This window comes from Schistocerca americana, chromosome 8, assembly GCF_021461395.2.
Source record: "Schistocerca americana isolate TAMUIC-IGC-003095 chromosome 8, iqSchAmer2.1, whole genome shotgun sequence".
Classification (NCBI taxonomy): domain Eukaryota; kingdom Metazoa; phylum Arthropoda; class Insecta; order Orthoptera; family Acrididae; genus Schistocerca; species Schistocerca americana.
The window spans coordinates 150,237,715-150,252,524 of record NC_060126.1 but is presented as its reverse complement, the minus strand read 5'-3'; the positions used below and the strand labels follow the sequence as shown (position 1 = coordinate 150,252,524).

Here is a 14,810-nt window from a genome sequence, read left to right as displayed (position 1 = left end):
GAAACGGCAATAAAAACTAAACGAGCAGCGATAGAAATACACCGTTTGTTGCAATATGCTTGGGACAACAGTACATTTTCAGGCAGACAAACTTTCGAAATTACCGTAGTTAATTTTCAACAACAGATGGCGCTGCGGTCTGGGAAACTCTATAGTACGATATTTTCCACATATCCACCATGCGTAGCAATAATATGGTGTAGTCTCTGAATGAAATTACCCGAAACCTTTGACAACGTGTCTGGTGGAATGGCTTCACATGCAGATGAGATGTACTGCTTCAGCTGTTCAATTGTTTCTGCATTCTGGCGGTACACCTGGTCTTTCAAGTGTCCCCACAGAAAGAAGTCACAGGGGTTCATGTATGGCGAATAGGGAGGCCAATCCACGCCGCCTCCTGTATGTTTCGGATAGCCCAAAGCAATCACACGATCATCGAAATATTCATTCAGGAAATTAAAGACGTCGGCCGTGCGATGTGGCCGGGCACCATCTTGCATAAACCACGAGGTGTTCGCAGTGTCGTCTAAGGCAGTTTGTACCGACACAAATTCACGAAGAATGTCCAGATAGCGTGATGCAGTAATCGTTTCGGATCTGAAAAATGGGCCAATGATTCCTTTGGAAGAAATGGCGGCCCAGACCAGTACTTTTTGAGGATGCAGGGACGATGGGACTGCAACATGGGGCTTTTCGGTTCTCCATATGCGCCAGTTCTGTTTATTGATGAAGCCGTCCAGGTAAAAATAAGCTTCGTCAGTAAACCAAATGCTGCCCACATGCATATCGCCGTCATCAATCCTGTGCACTATATCGTTAGCGAATGTCTCTCGTGCAGCAATGGTAGTGGCGCTGAGGGGTTGCCGCGTTTGAATTTTGTATGGATAGAGGTGTAAACTCCGGCGCATGAGACGATACGTGGACGTTGGCGTCATTTGGACCACAGCAGCAACACGACGAACGGAAACCCGAGGCCGCTGTCGGATCACCTGCTGCACTAGCTGCGCATTGCCCTCTGTGGTTGCCGTACGCGGTCGCCCTACCTTTCCAGCACGTTCATCCGTCACGTTCCCAGTCTGTTGAAATTTTTCAAACAGATCCTTTATTGTATCGCTTTTCGGTCCTTTGGTTACATTAAACCTCCGTTGAAAACTTCGTCTTGTTGCAACAACACTGTGTTCTAGGCGGTGGAATTCCAACACCAGAAAAATCCTCTGTGCTAAGGAATAAACCATGTTGTCCACAGCACACTTGCACGTTGTGAACAGCACACGCTTACAGCAGAAAGACGACGTACAGAATGGCGCACCCACAGACTGCGTTGTCTTCTATATCTTTCACATCACTTGCAGCGCCATCTGTTGTTGAAAATTGTAACTACTGTAATTTCGAATGTTTGTCCGCCTGAAAATGTACTGTTGTCCCAAGCATATTGCAACAAACGGTGTATTTCTATCGCTGCTCGTTTAGTTTTTATTGCCGTTTCAAATATACCGGTCATTTTTGAAACACCCTGTATATGCAGATGTAGATGTAGATGATCATTCTGCAGTGCAACAGTGCGCGTCACTGTCCAAGGCCAGAATCTTGCTACAGTGGTTTGAGGAGCAACATACTGACCTCACGTGATCTGAACCCGATGGAACACTATCGGGCACCAGCTCAACGTCCACAAACAACCGCCTGTAACTTACAGGAATTGTGTAATCTGTGCATAGGCTTCTAGTGCCACATACCTCCGGCAACATATTAAGGATTTGTCGTACCCATGCCACCAGTATCACTGATGTATTGGGTTCCAAACATAGGCTATCGCGCCATTAAGCAAGCTGTGACAATGTTCTGGTTTACGTTGTACATTAACGTGCAAGACACTATGTAGATTGTAACTCGCTTATTGTGCCTGTTTATTCATAATCGTGAACAGTGATGTTTGGGTTACGATCCCGAGTACAGGAACAAGAGCTTTCGTTTGTGATTCATTGCAGTGGAGCCTAAGTGACGGGCGCTGCGTCAGAGATAAGGACAGTCGTGTCAACTGCAGATTAACCGCATTATGGACAAAGGCAGGTCGCTCCACAGATAACGGGAGCAACCAGCGCTCGAGAGCATTCCATTTAGTGCGGTTACGACACCAAAACAAGTCACTGTTGTCATCTCGTTGCGTCAGTGTGGCGGAGTTACAGGGGTTGGTCAAAAATATGGAAACCCCGCGAGAAATGCACGCTTGAACACAAATGCAGATACTAGCATAGCTTGCAGGTTGCGCTGTTGTACTGCACCAAGAACGCTAGCCGTGAAATGCCACGAGTGCACTGCAAACGTCGGTCGCGGTCAGAACAGTATTCTGTGTAGTTGTGAGTGCATTATGTCAGAGCTAAGTGAATTCGAACGTGGATGAAAGGTATGTGGACCAACAGAGCCGAAGTGTTCGGTGCTTCAAGAGGCACCGAATCAAAGATTTATACCACATACTGGGAAAGCAGGAAACATCATCCACAAAGGCACAACGCGGACGAAAGTGTGTCCTGAGTGATCGGGACCGACGGTCATTGAGGAGGTTTGTGACGAAGTGTTAGAAGACGACAGCTGTAAAAACCACTGCAGAACTTGAAACTTCTTTATTTAAGGGTGTGAATCTGTACTTAATTTGCTGAATGACTGAGAACATGAAACTTCTACGTTGTTTGATTCTGAAACAGCTGAGCAAAACTGAACGTACTGAGCCTACTTTCTCTTTACTTTTTCTTATCATGTCAACACTCACCCACAATACTCTAGCGCAACGCAATCTCACAGCTCCAAAAAATAAAAAATAAATAAATAAATAAATAAAAAAAATCACAACCTGGTTTCAAATAATTAATACAAAAGAATGGCCCTGAATAAGAAGCAATCCTGACAATAACCTATAGGGATTAAGCACTTACCTCACAAAAATCTTCATTACGCGAAGTACTGCAATACAGCGAGCGTCAATACTGCCAGCTAAATAACAGATTCTAACTACTAAAGTCGCTAACTACTAATAGCCATGTGGTTAGCAAAGGAAAGATTTTGTTGCAAACCAGATAATATATTTTTTACACTACTGGCCATTAAAATTGCTACACCAAGAAGAAATGCAGATGATAAATGGGTATTCATTGGACAAATATATTATACTAGAACTGACATGTGATTACATTTTAACGCAATTAGGGTGTATAGATCCTGAGAAATCAGTACCCAGAACAACCACCTCTGGCCGTAATGACGCCCTTGATTCGTTTGGGCATTGAGTCAAACAGAGCTTGGATGGCGTGTACAGGAACAGCTACCCATGCAGCTTCAACACGATACCACAGTTCATCAAAAGTAGTGACTGGCGTATTGTGACGAGCCAGTTGCTCGGCCACCACTGACCAGACGTTTTCAATTGGTGAGAGATCTGGAGAATGTGCTGGCCAGGGCAGCAGTCGAACATTTTCTGTATCCAGAAAGGCCCGTACAGGACCTGCAACATGCGGTTGTGCATTATCCTGCTGAAATGTAGGGTTTCACAGGGATCGAATGAAGGGTAGAGCCACGGGTCGTAACACATCTGAAATGTAACGTCCGTTGTTCAAAGTGCCGTCAGTGCGAACAAGAGGTGACCGAGACGTGTAACCAATGGCACCCCATACCATCACGCCGGGTGATACGCCAGTATGGCGATGACGAATACACGCTTCCAATGCGCGTTCACCGCGATATCACCAAACACGGATGCGACCATATGATGTTGTAAACAGAATCTGGATTCATCCGAAAAAATGACGTTTTGCCAATCGTGCACCCAGGTTCGTCGTTGAGTACACCATCGCAGGCGCTCCAGTCTGTGATGCAGCGTCAAGGGTAACCGCAGCCATGGTCTCCGAGCTGATAGTGCATGCTGCTGCAAACGTCGTCGAACAGTTCGTACAGATAGTTGTCATCTTGCAAACATCCTCATCTGTGGACTCAGGGATCGAGAAGTGGCTACACGATCCGTTACAGCCATGCCGATAAGATGCCTGTCATCTCGACTGCTAGTGATACGAGGACGTTGGAATCCAGCACTGAGTTCCGTATTACCCTCCTGAACCCACCGATTCCATATTCTGCTAACAATCATTGGATCTCGACCAACGCGAGCAGCGTTGTCGCGATACGATAAACCGCAATCGCGATAGGCTACAATCCGACCTTTATCAAAGTCGGAAATGTGATGGTACGCATTTCTACTCCTGACACGATGCATCACAACAACGTTTCACCAGGCAACGCCGGTCAACTGGTGCTTTTGTATGAGAAATCGGTTGGAAACTTTCCTCGTGTCAGCGCGTTGTAGGTCTCGCCACTGGCGCCAACCTTGTGTGAATGCCCTGAAAAGCTAATCATTTGCGTATCACAGCATCTTCTTCCTGTCGGTTACATTTCGCGTCTGTAGCACGTCATCTTCATGGTGTAGCAATTTTAATGGCCAGTAGTGTACCATAATAATGTGACATCCAGATCAAACACGAATATAAATCGTCATTGGCATCCAGTACAAAGATATATAATCATGAACAACTTTCAATCTCCAAATCGGATACTTCCAGATCGTTAGCCTACGCTAACACTTCAGACCTCTACCCTCCATCAATGCTAACTCATCACATTTTACATCCATCACTGCTGGCCGTTCACCTCTAACCGCCCAACAGTACTTCCATCACTGCTGGCGACTAACTTCGAACTGCCCAACACTACTGGCGATTAACTTCCAACAACGAGTCCAACCAGCCACAGAATCTCTTACAAAGAAAGCGCAGTCAGGGATCCAATGCTAAACGCTACACAGCGCTGCCAACACAGTAGCAGCCCACTTACAAACTAAACGGCGCGCACTCGCGAACCCTGTTAGTGCCAAAATAAAACGGAGGAAGCTCCATCGGAGATGAAAATGCCCGTTCCAGGCGCCGAAGCCATAAGACCTGGACTATGGAGCAATGGAAGACTGTCATTTGATCGGATGAGTCTTATTTGTCACTGTTTCTGGCCAAGCTGATGTCTGGCGTCCGACGTCTTGGGGATCGGTGATGGTTTGTGGAGGCTTATCGCGGTGTTTCATGGACACTATTGTTACTCTGCAAGTTCCCATTACTGACAAGGATTATGTGGCGATTCTGGCTGATCAAATCCATCCTATGACACAATGTTTGCTACCCAATGATGACGCTGCGTTCCAAGACGATAGAGCCTTTGTTCACACGGCTCACATCATCTAGAGCTGGTTTTCTGAGGACGAAGATGAACTGTCACATCTCCCCTGACCACCACAATATTATTGAGCCTTTGTGGTCTGCTTTAGAGAGGAGGGTACGTTTTCTGTGTCCACGTTTTTATCCAGCCTCTGTACATCTGAATCTGCATAAATACTCCGGAAGCCAGTGTACAGTGTATGTGGGTGGTTATGCCGTACCAGTATTACCTATTTTCTTTCCTGTTCCATTATCGCTCTCAGTGAGAGAAAATGACTTAAATGCCTCTGTAGGTGTTCAGATCTGTTTTATCTTCTTCTCAGTAACCCTGTTCCAGACATCCGCTAGTGGAAACATAATGGTCGCAAGCCGTGTTCGGATATAGGTTCTCCTGAATTCACTCAATAGGGTTTCACGACAATTACATGGCCTGTCTTCCAAGGATTCCTGTTTAAGTTCTCAGAACATTTCTGTTATCCTTTCGTATGATCTATGCCGACCTGTTACGATCCTAGGACGGCGTCTCTAAATTTGACCGATGTCTGTCAAATCAAATGGTCCAAATGGCTCTGAGCACTATGGGACTTAACATCTGAGGTCATCAGTCCCCTAGACTTAGAGCTACTTAAACCTAACTAACCTAAGGGCATCACACACGTCAATGCCTGAGGCGGGATTCGAACCTGCGACCGTAGCGGCCGCGCGGCTCCAGACTATAGCGCCTAGAACCGCTCGGCCACTCCGGCCGGCACACGTTAGCGTACCAATATCCTGTCTCCCCATACTATGCCATTTGTGGATGCCGTGCATGCAGAACGATCGTTGGCAAAATATTTTTCTGTTTGACCGTGATGTCCATTACGAGGAATGTGTAAGCGGGATCACTTGTAATATGTTCTTTGAGTCTTTTGCAGCATATTCTCTCAGAACGTGAAGCGTAGGCTTAAGTGACACGGAATGTGTTTCTGTAGCGCGTTCCGTAGGAGATTGTTCAGAACTTATTATGTGTCTTCTTTAACTCTTCCGTTAATCACACTTGGTAAGTGTTCAAGATGGCGACAATAATTTTCAACAATACGTCGTCAAAAATTTCTAAGAAATCTCCTTCGTGACTCGTAAACTCACATTTGGTTTCCCCCCAACTAGATTTACGTGATCATCTCATCCTATTCTGCTGGATATTTATAATCGTGACTGCTTCAACTCGAAAGTGGAACAGTCAAACAATATTAATTCTTTTTGCCGATTTTCCCCTGTGTTACATTATATTTCGTTAGTTTTGGGTCAGATGGTAGTAATTCGATCGGTCAAGAGCTTTCCACCTGTTGCGTGTGATACGGTATGCAGGCAAGTGATTTTTGACATCAAGAGCTACCAAATAATCTCACCGTACAATGTTATCTTTTAAGTGATTACCTTGAAACGACCTCATCCTGACAAACGTACCTTTATCTCCACACAGTTGTTTTGATTTCACAAAACATTTCTTATTCTATTCCTACTACTTCCATTCAGTTTTAAGTACTGTTACGAAAGAATAGATCTCGCCTTACCTCAAAACGAAATTGAGACAGAATCAGCTAGTAAATAATTTTTCGCGCAGTTTTCTTCTTTAACCCGATGCTCAGATTGTTCCGGTCTCTTTACAGAAGTAACTGCTCGTATATAGGTCCATTAATGATGTGAGGCGTTTTAATGTATGTTATGGACCTTCTGCAACTGCCTGACGAAAATAGACTCATTTCCAAATTTTATATCCATCTGCAGCCTATATGACGGAAGTGGCTACTAAATGGCTCTAAGCACTATTGGACTTAACATTGAGAGGCACCCACTTGCCTTTCTCATACTGTGGCATCAAGCAGTCAGGCCTGCAAGATGAGTGGTTTGCCAAGCGAGTGGAATCTTCCTTAATTTATCGAGCAACATGAATTCTCGTATCTTACTATTTAGTTACAAATTATCCACCTGTATGAATAATATGCAACGGAAACACGCATCTGACTATCAGTGATTTATAGAACTCTGACTGTACACTACGCACTGGCAATACCACATTTACCTTTTGTCTTTGATTTAACGGCTTTTATATAAATTCGGGACATTACGATAACATACAATTTAATGAAAAAGGCCACCAATCTCTTTCTTTTCACTATTTGATTTATTCCTAAACACACAAATTCTACAACCTACAACATAATCACGTGAGAAATTCCGCCCAGTGGGCATGGCTTTACGTTAGTGAATCTCTATACTATGGTCTCGTAATCTATTTACCGCAACAGTGCACTCCCTGGATCGGATGGTGGATCTTTTATTATACCTCACACTTCGCCTCTCACATTAATCCTCACGAAACTTTCCTCCAGATCGAGCGATACAGAAGGAACAGGCATACCCACAAATCTTTCGAAACTACCTTGCTACTCCCATGCAAAACACACATACCCAAATTACAAGACATACACAACACAACAATATGAAATATTACACAAAGAACGGTTACAACTTCATCACTTTCCGCTTTCCCACTTCAATCAATAATTATCCCAGTTTCACACGACACTGCCCCACTTTGTAATTTCTACTTTCCTAATGTGAACTCTGGAGATAAACGCACGTCTTCCTGTGCAATGCAAGCCATGTGGCGTTGCTGGAAAAACGGCCGACTCACCTTGATTCTCTCTCAGAGTTTAAATTCAGCGTCACACGGAATGATATTTCTTAAATACTTCAACTTATGATACACACGCTATTTCTTAAATATTTCAGCTTATTGTACACACGCTACTAATTCTTAAATATTTCAGCTTATTGTACACACGCTATTAATTCTTAAATATTTCAGCTTAAGCTCACGGAAGTATCTCAACTTATATCTGCACGTGGGCTCTTTGTGACCGTTGGTTTACTACAATCCCCTTAAAATTATCTGCCTCACTTTGTAATTTTCCCCCCAAAAGGTCCTGTGAAAGAGAAATTATTAATTCTAACTACTCTTAAATATTCCACATCCATACCATGCCTCCACTCTTTCATTCCGGAGCACAACAAAAAAAACAGGTCTTTACAGCAGAAGGTTCAGCGGCAGAGTGCCGAAACATGGCCGTATTCTGATTCTCTCGCACCTCTCTCGAAGTGGGAGAAGCACCTTGCTACCTTATTGGTCAGCCACATTTCAGACGCTCAAAGCTCTGGTAACTTCCATCTCTTTAGTTTCACCAAAGGTAGCCAAAGGATCGACTCAAAGATGATCATATATTCCGATTCACTATCTGTGGTTAGCAGACGACCATACATTCATTCCTTTCACAGATCTCACCAAACTGGATGTAGGGATTTATTTTGAGGGAGTGCACATGTGATCAATTAAATAAATAAATTGTCATTCTTTCCCACACTGGTGTCCGGCTACGCTGTATTAATTGAAATTGAGTTACTTTTACACAAAAAATGTGTTGTTCTGACAAGAATTTCGTACCTATTTTCAATGTTGGGCGGTACTGTACCCTTTCACCACCGGCTACCCATGCAGAAAAAAATGGCACGGTACTATCCTTGCAATGCGAGGGTAGTTCCGAACATTTTTTTTTTTTAAGAAAACTGTATTAAAACAAACGTAGCAATTCATCAAAATAACCAGGAGGAGACCTTAGCTCCTGGTGACCTCAAATTGACGACCAAATGTTGTTACTTTACCAAATTGGCAGTTGTTGCATTATTGTACTCTCCACAATCCGGAGTAGCGTACACATACAAATTTACAACAATATACATGACAAATAAAACATCACATAGAAATGAAAAAATAATCTTGAGATAAAATTTTGCTTTAGTTACTGGGATCTTCGTTATTTTTATGAGTAATCCAAATTTCAGTAATTCTAAAACAAATAAAAAATACTTTCTCTGTTGTCACACATATAGACGACAAGAACTTGCATTTCGACTAGCCTTCGTTACACTTTAATGTGAAATGTCACCACTGTGATAATAAAAATAAGTGGCTTCAGTCAAAACACCAACAAGATTATTACTATGGACGACATCAAAATACATCAGTTAATTCCGATATTTGTTGTGCAATGCAAACTCTTGTCCCCTGTGACAACCTTACTGATCAATGCTACATGAACCGCTACGTTAGTATTACGCCACTGGCTTATAATTAGAGCATCATTGTACCAAATATTCTGATAAACATGCTACGTGAACTTGATAACCCAGAACAGACAAAAAACAAACACTAACTATTCTAAACACAAATGTTGATGAAATAGAATTACACTTGCTGTCCCTTCAGGAATGAAACACATAAAAAAAACATTTACACAATTACAAATACATTATTCCCTATCTTGCGAGTCACACGGAAACCTTTCATTCTGTGATTTTCTTGGGGTCAAAAAGTTGCTGATAGTTTTCCTAGAAACACTGTCTCGGTGTCAAAGCTCTCCCATGGTTACCCGGACGAAAGTCTTTAAGTCACTCAAATCGGCATTTTGAACACGCACCGAACAGTAAACTGTATCTCACATTAAACACAAATGTCATAGTCACTGTCAGAGTACCATCCACACGAATCTGTTCGTCCAAAAAAATGGCCCTACAACTACTATTACCCACGGTTCTGTCCTTTCAGTTCATGGTGTAATTAAAAGTCGTAAGTTTCAACAAACAGCACTTATTCCCGCACCAGTTCAAGAAATGTCTCCTACTACAGACGCAAATGTCAATGTCCCACTCTAGTTTCTTGCCTTCATACAATAATTGTTCACCAAACGACAACTGTCCTCTAAGTGTACCAAGTGTCCCACGTGCAATTCACAAAGCACACTTAACAAGTCACTGCCAAAAGTTTATGGATCCCACCATTCAGTGGTCAAGACAAAACAAAACGATCGTCCTGTCTGCTAAAGACAAAATCTTTTCCACCACTCACAACGTGGAAACACCAGTCCTTCACTTTCCACATTATGGAAAGTCGCAGTCAACTTGTTTCACGGCTCCACAGTCCAGTACTAGTTATTAGCTGCTGGTAAAAAAAATGCTCGCCGGGCTCTGCCGCGCCTCGTCCATTCTGCAGTAGCGCCGCTGCGCGCGCCGTTGAGCAGAAGAAACCACCCGCTGTTGCCTCCGCGGGATACCTCCCCCAGTCGTAAGGGTGGCGGAACTCATGAATGGCCAGTGGTACGTGCGTGTCGCCCCAGGCCGTTGACCTGCTGTAGCGGGCGCGTGGAGTGTACCCCGTCCGGCAGTGGAGTGGGGAGTGCCGCGGCTCTGTCGCCCGTCGCCATGGCTACGTCAGCTCGGCCCGCTAGCGGTATGGGCGTTACGACACCCAATCAGTTAGCCTTCCGTGCATCTCGCAACATTACAGACAAAAGGAAATTCTTACATTAAAATTATACACCCTAGTTTTCTACACATACAACATCAACATTTATCTCTTTTCTATAGACAGCCCATACTCGTGCTATTCATTGTACCTGTCGTCCCTCATTCAAAACATGAATAGTGTAAAAAAAAAAAAAAAAACAAAAGGAATAATAAACAATCTATACAGCTCATAATTACAATATCAAATAGTAGGCTACTCTAACATCCTATTACAGTGAAAGTATTAGAAACTTTATCCTAAAACTACAATATACAATGAACTTTTGTGCTTGTGACACACTGAAATTAATACCCCTTGAAAGTGTTCTAACAAAAAATAAGAATAATCTACATAGCTCACAATTACCTACCACATGTTATTAAATAGTAAACTACTTTAACATCCTAACACAACAAACATTTTAGAAACTGATGACTCTAAATATACAACATACAATGCACCTTTGTGCTTGTGACAGACTGAAATTAGTACCTTTCTATATATTTTACCTTTTTATTATATATAACAACATTTCTAGGACATGTATGAACCATCCACATGATGTCAGATCCTGACCTCCCATCGAGGTTCATCCCAATCAATCAATACATAATAATGTTGTAGTTACAGAACGGTAGCATCCCCTTTACAGGAGTGTGCGCATTGATCACACTACTCTACGACTCTCACTCACACAGACATCACATTTTCCCTCTCATTCAATCCATTAATGCACTAACAGAATAGGTCTAGAAGTCAGCTAACCTTAACACCACCACACTCACGTCAACATACCATACCTTTGCTCCCTTATACTTATAACACCACCACACTCACGACAACATACCATACCTTTGCTCCCTTATACTCAACCACATAACACATGAAGCTGTTCCGGAGATAGCTTTCCAGTCTCCGAATTCGTCCTTTCACTCTGGCACCTCTCTCCATCGGCTTACCTCCGCATTCACTTCATGCTAAATATCAACTTAGAATTGCGACATTTCATCTAAGAAACAAAAATACACAAATTATTCAACCTGCAAAATAACTGTACACATTCTTGGTACCGTTTTGATTAGTTATCCTGGTACCAGGCTTCAACAACAACAACAATAAATATTATTTTTGCCAAATCGCAAATGTTATGCTAAGAATTAGATCTTACACTTATATTACATCTTACGTCAGTGTTCCACAACGTTCACCATCTGGATCTCATACTCCCTTTATGTCCTTTCACATTGTGCAGTTGTCCTCATCTCTTCATTCGTATTTCGGCTCTCCGTCCGTCCATTACTCCATCATTTCCTGGTCTTCCTTCGCCATTCGCATCAATCTCTATTGCAGCATACACAGGTCTCTCTGTAACATACATCTAAGACATCTCCACATTATTCAATTCTACTCACCTTTATTTACCACTGTTTCATCACGTCGAATCTCTATTTATTAATCACACTGCTTCACGTCGCTTCTTCCCTTACCTATCACCTTTATCCACTACTATTTATCACGTCGCTTCTCTATCTACCATCTTTATTCCCTCATAAATCATCACGTCGTTTCTGCTTGATCCTTATTCATACGACAAAAAATACGTACATACACCACTCTGTCGACTCCTGTTCATGACTCATTTGACCAGTCTATTCCGTCATACTTCCTGACATCCCGCCTGAAAATTCTTATGTTCGATTTGACCCTGCACAACGTTACACACCACAAATAAATACACTGACTATCTACCATAAATTGCCTACTTTAGATCTATCCTTAACTTTTCCATAATTTGATGTTAGAAATGTGATGAAGCCCACGAGATTGTTTTCCCTTGATCGTCTCTATTGTGACAATGATTGTCCTGTCGTGAACGCAATGACTGCCTATCCTCTCTTCGCCCATCATTTTGATTTTCCCTTCTTCTTCCATCTCTGTCCCATCTTCTATTTTCCCGGTTTGACGGTCGATATCCCCATGAATTCTGCCCCCTATTTCCTCGCCATCTTCCATTTCCGTCATTCCTCTGATTCCATGCTCTCCTGTCATTCTGATAGTTTCTACCGTTCCTATCCTCAACTCTGTCTGACCTAAGAGTCATGTCGCCGTTCACAATGTTGCTCTCGTTACCCAGTTCCTGTAATAAGTGCTGAAATGACGCAGAATCGTTCAAGCCTCTGCCTGCTATCACTATATCTCTGCGCAATCTCACTGGCAACTTCGTTATACAGATCCTAATGAGTTCCCCAGTTTCGTATGGCACATCCAAATACCTGTTTCGTCTCAGCATTTCCTGATAACACGACACTGGATCTCTTATACCACCTTCGTTACAGTTTGGCATCATCAATATGCTTTGCTTAACCTGGTCCTGCTTACTTTTCGACCAGAATTCATTTAAAAATTTGTCACAAAACATCTTGTAGCTACTACAGTCTTTAATAACTTCCTGCATTTTCGCTCTAGCCTCGTCCCTCAAATGGTTACACACAAACTTCATTTTTAGGATCGGTCCCCACGATGAAGGTAATGAATCTTGAAATTGAGACAGCCACAGGCATGGATGTTGGTAATTATCAGGATCCGGAAAACAAGTGTACGTTTGTACCGACACGAAGTGTCTCCTACATTCTTCTTCCGCATTTATGTTTTCCGACCTTGGGCTATACCCAGTTGGGTTTGCCACCTGTTTTATCCGACACAACCGTTCTTCTAACTCTCTGAGTTCGTCATCCTCTTTCTGCCTATTTTCGATTTTTGAATTTATCTCACTCTCCCTCCGCAGTCTACCTGGTGGTGTTTCACCTTCGCTTCTGCACGCTAATTGCAACTGTGCTAGTTCTTCCCTATGTTTCCTATTTGTTTCTAATTGTGCCTCTTTAAACTGTAATAGTGATTGTATCTCCTCCTGGTCGGCATAAACCTCTCGCTGCGTACTGTCAGAGCCTGTTTCGCCTCTTATACTGATCTTTTCTACATCTGCGCTAATCGTATTCATTCTGACCACTACCTCCGCAACTTCATCCCTGTGTTTATTTAGCGCCATTTCCTGCCGTGTGACTTGAGCTTCCACGCTGTCTAATGCCCCTTGTTTATCTGCAAGTAAGTCCTCCACTATCTCTTTGATTCGCTCATCCGGCCACACGCCCCTATGTTCTGTAATATCGCTTTCTATTGCACTTATTCGTACCTCCAAATTATTGGCCTTTTCTTTCACAGCATCACATTCTTGCTGCACCGCATCCAGATTCTTCTCCCCCTCATCTAACCGATTATTAACTGCGGACAGACGCTCATCGATAACTGTGTGTAGCTTCCTCATTGCCTCTTTATTTCCCTTATCAATTGCCTCCAATCTTTCCTTATTTGCTTCCAATCTCTCCTTAGTCTCCCTATCTCTCTCCTTAGCCTCCCTATCTCTCTCCTTATTATCTCTATTGATTGCTTCTAATCTTTCGTTAGTCTCCCTACTCATCGCTTGTAAAAACTGCAGTATCACATCGTTATTTCCTACTTTCGACGCGCTCACCTCGTTCGCCTGAGAAACCGTAGCTTCGCTAAGGGTAGCTGCACTTTCACCGCACACCTGGCCTAGTCTCGGCTCGCCCGCGTCGTCGGGAAAAGCCCGCGTTTGTGGACAAAGCCCGCCGCATAAAGGATCCCCTTGCAGCGGTCCACTGAACAATACAGCCCCTTCGGAGTGTTTGTCTTTCTCGCTCATTAACCCATGGTCAACAGTTACTTCCTGCTGCACTGCTACGTCCACCCCAGAATCGCTATTCTCCATGGTGGCTACACTTTTTGACTGCGACCTAGTTACTACGGACATTACGCAAAAAAAAAAAAAAATTATGAAACGATCTTCCAGCCTTGTGCGATATAGCAATTAATTACATAAAATAAAACAAAAGATCCTCACCAATCCAGAAAGAATTTCCAAACAGAAAAAATTTTACTTCTTAGCGCTATCACAATACATTCCATAAAAAAAATCTTAACAGCAAACCCTAACAACAAAATATCCTAACAAAAACGATCCTGGCAAAGGAATCCTGGCAACAAATTAAATATCCTGGTAACAAAATTATCGTGGCAAAAAAAAAAAAAACGGAATCCTGGCAGGGTCGAAATTATGAGAGGCACCCACTTGCCTTTCTCATACTGTGGCATCAAGCAGTCAG

The 14,810-nt window shown here is 42.9% G+C and overlaps 1 protein-coding gene across 1 annotated transcript in view; it reads left to right on the top strand.

Annotated features, from left to right (window-relative positions):
• The window catches only part of LOC124545639 (cell division control protein 42 homolog), a 257,471-nt gene that overhangs the window by 204,215 nt on the left and 38,446 nt on the right, over positions 1-14,810 (top strand). The window lies entirely within an intron of this gene.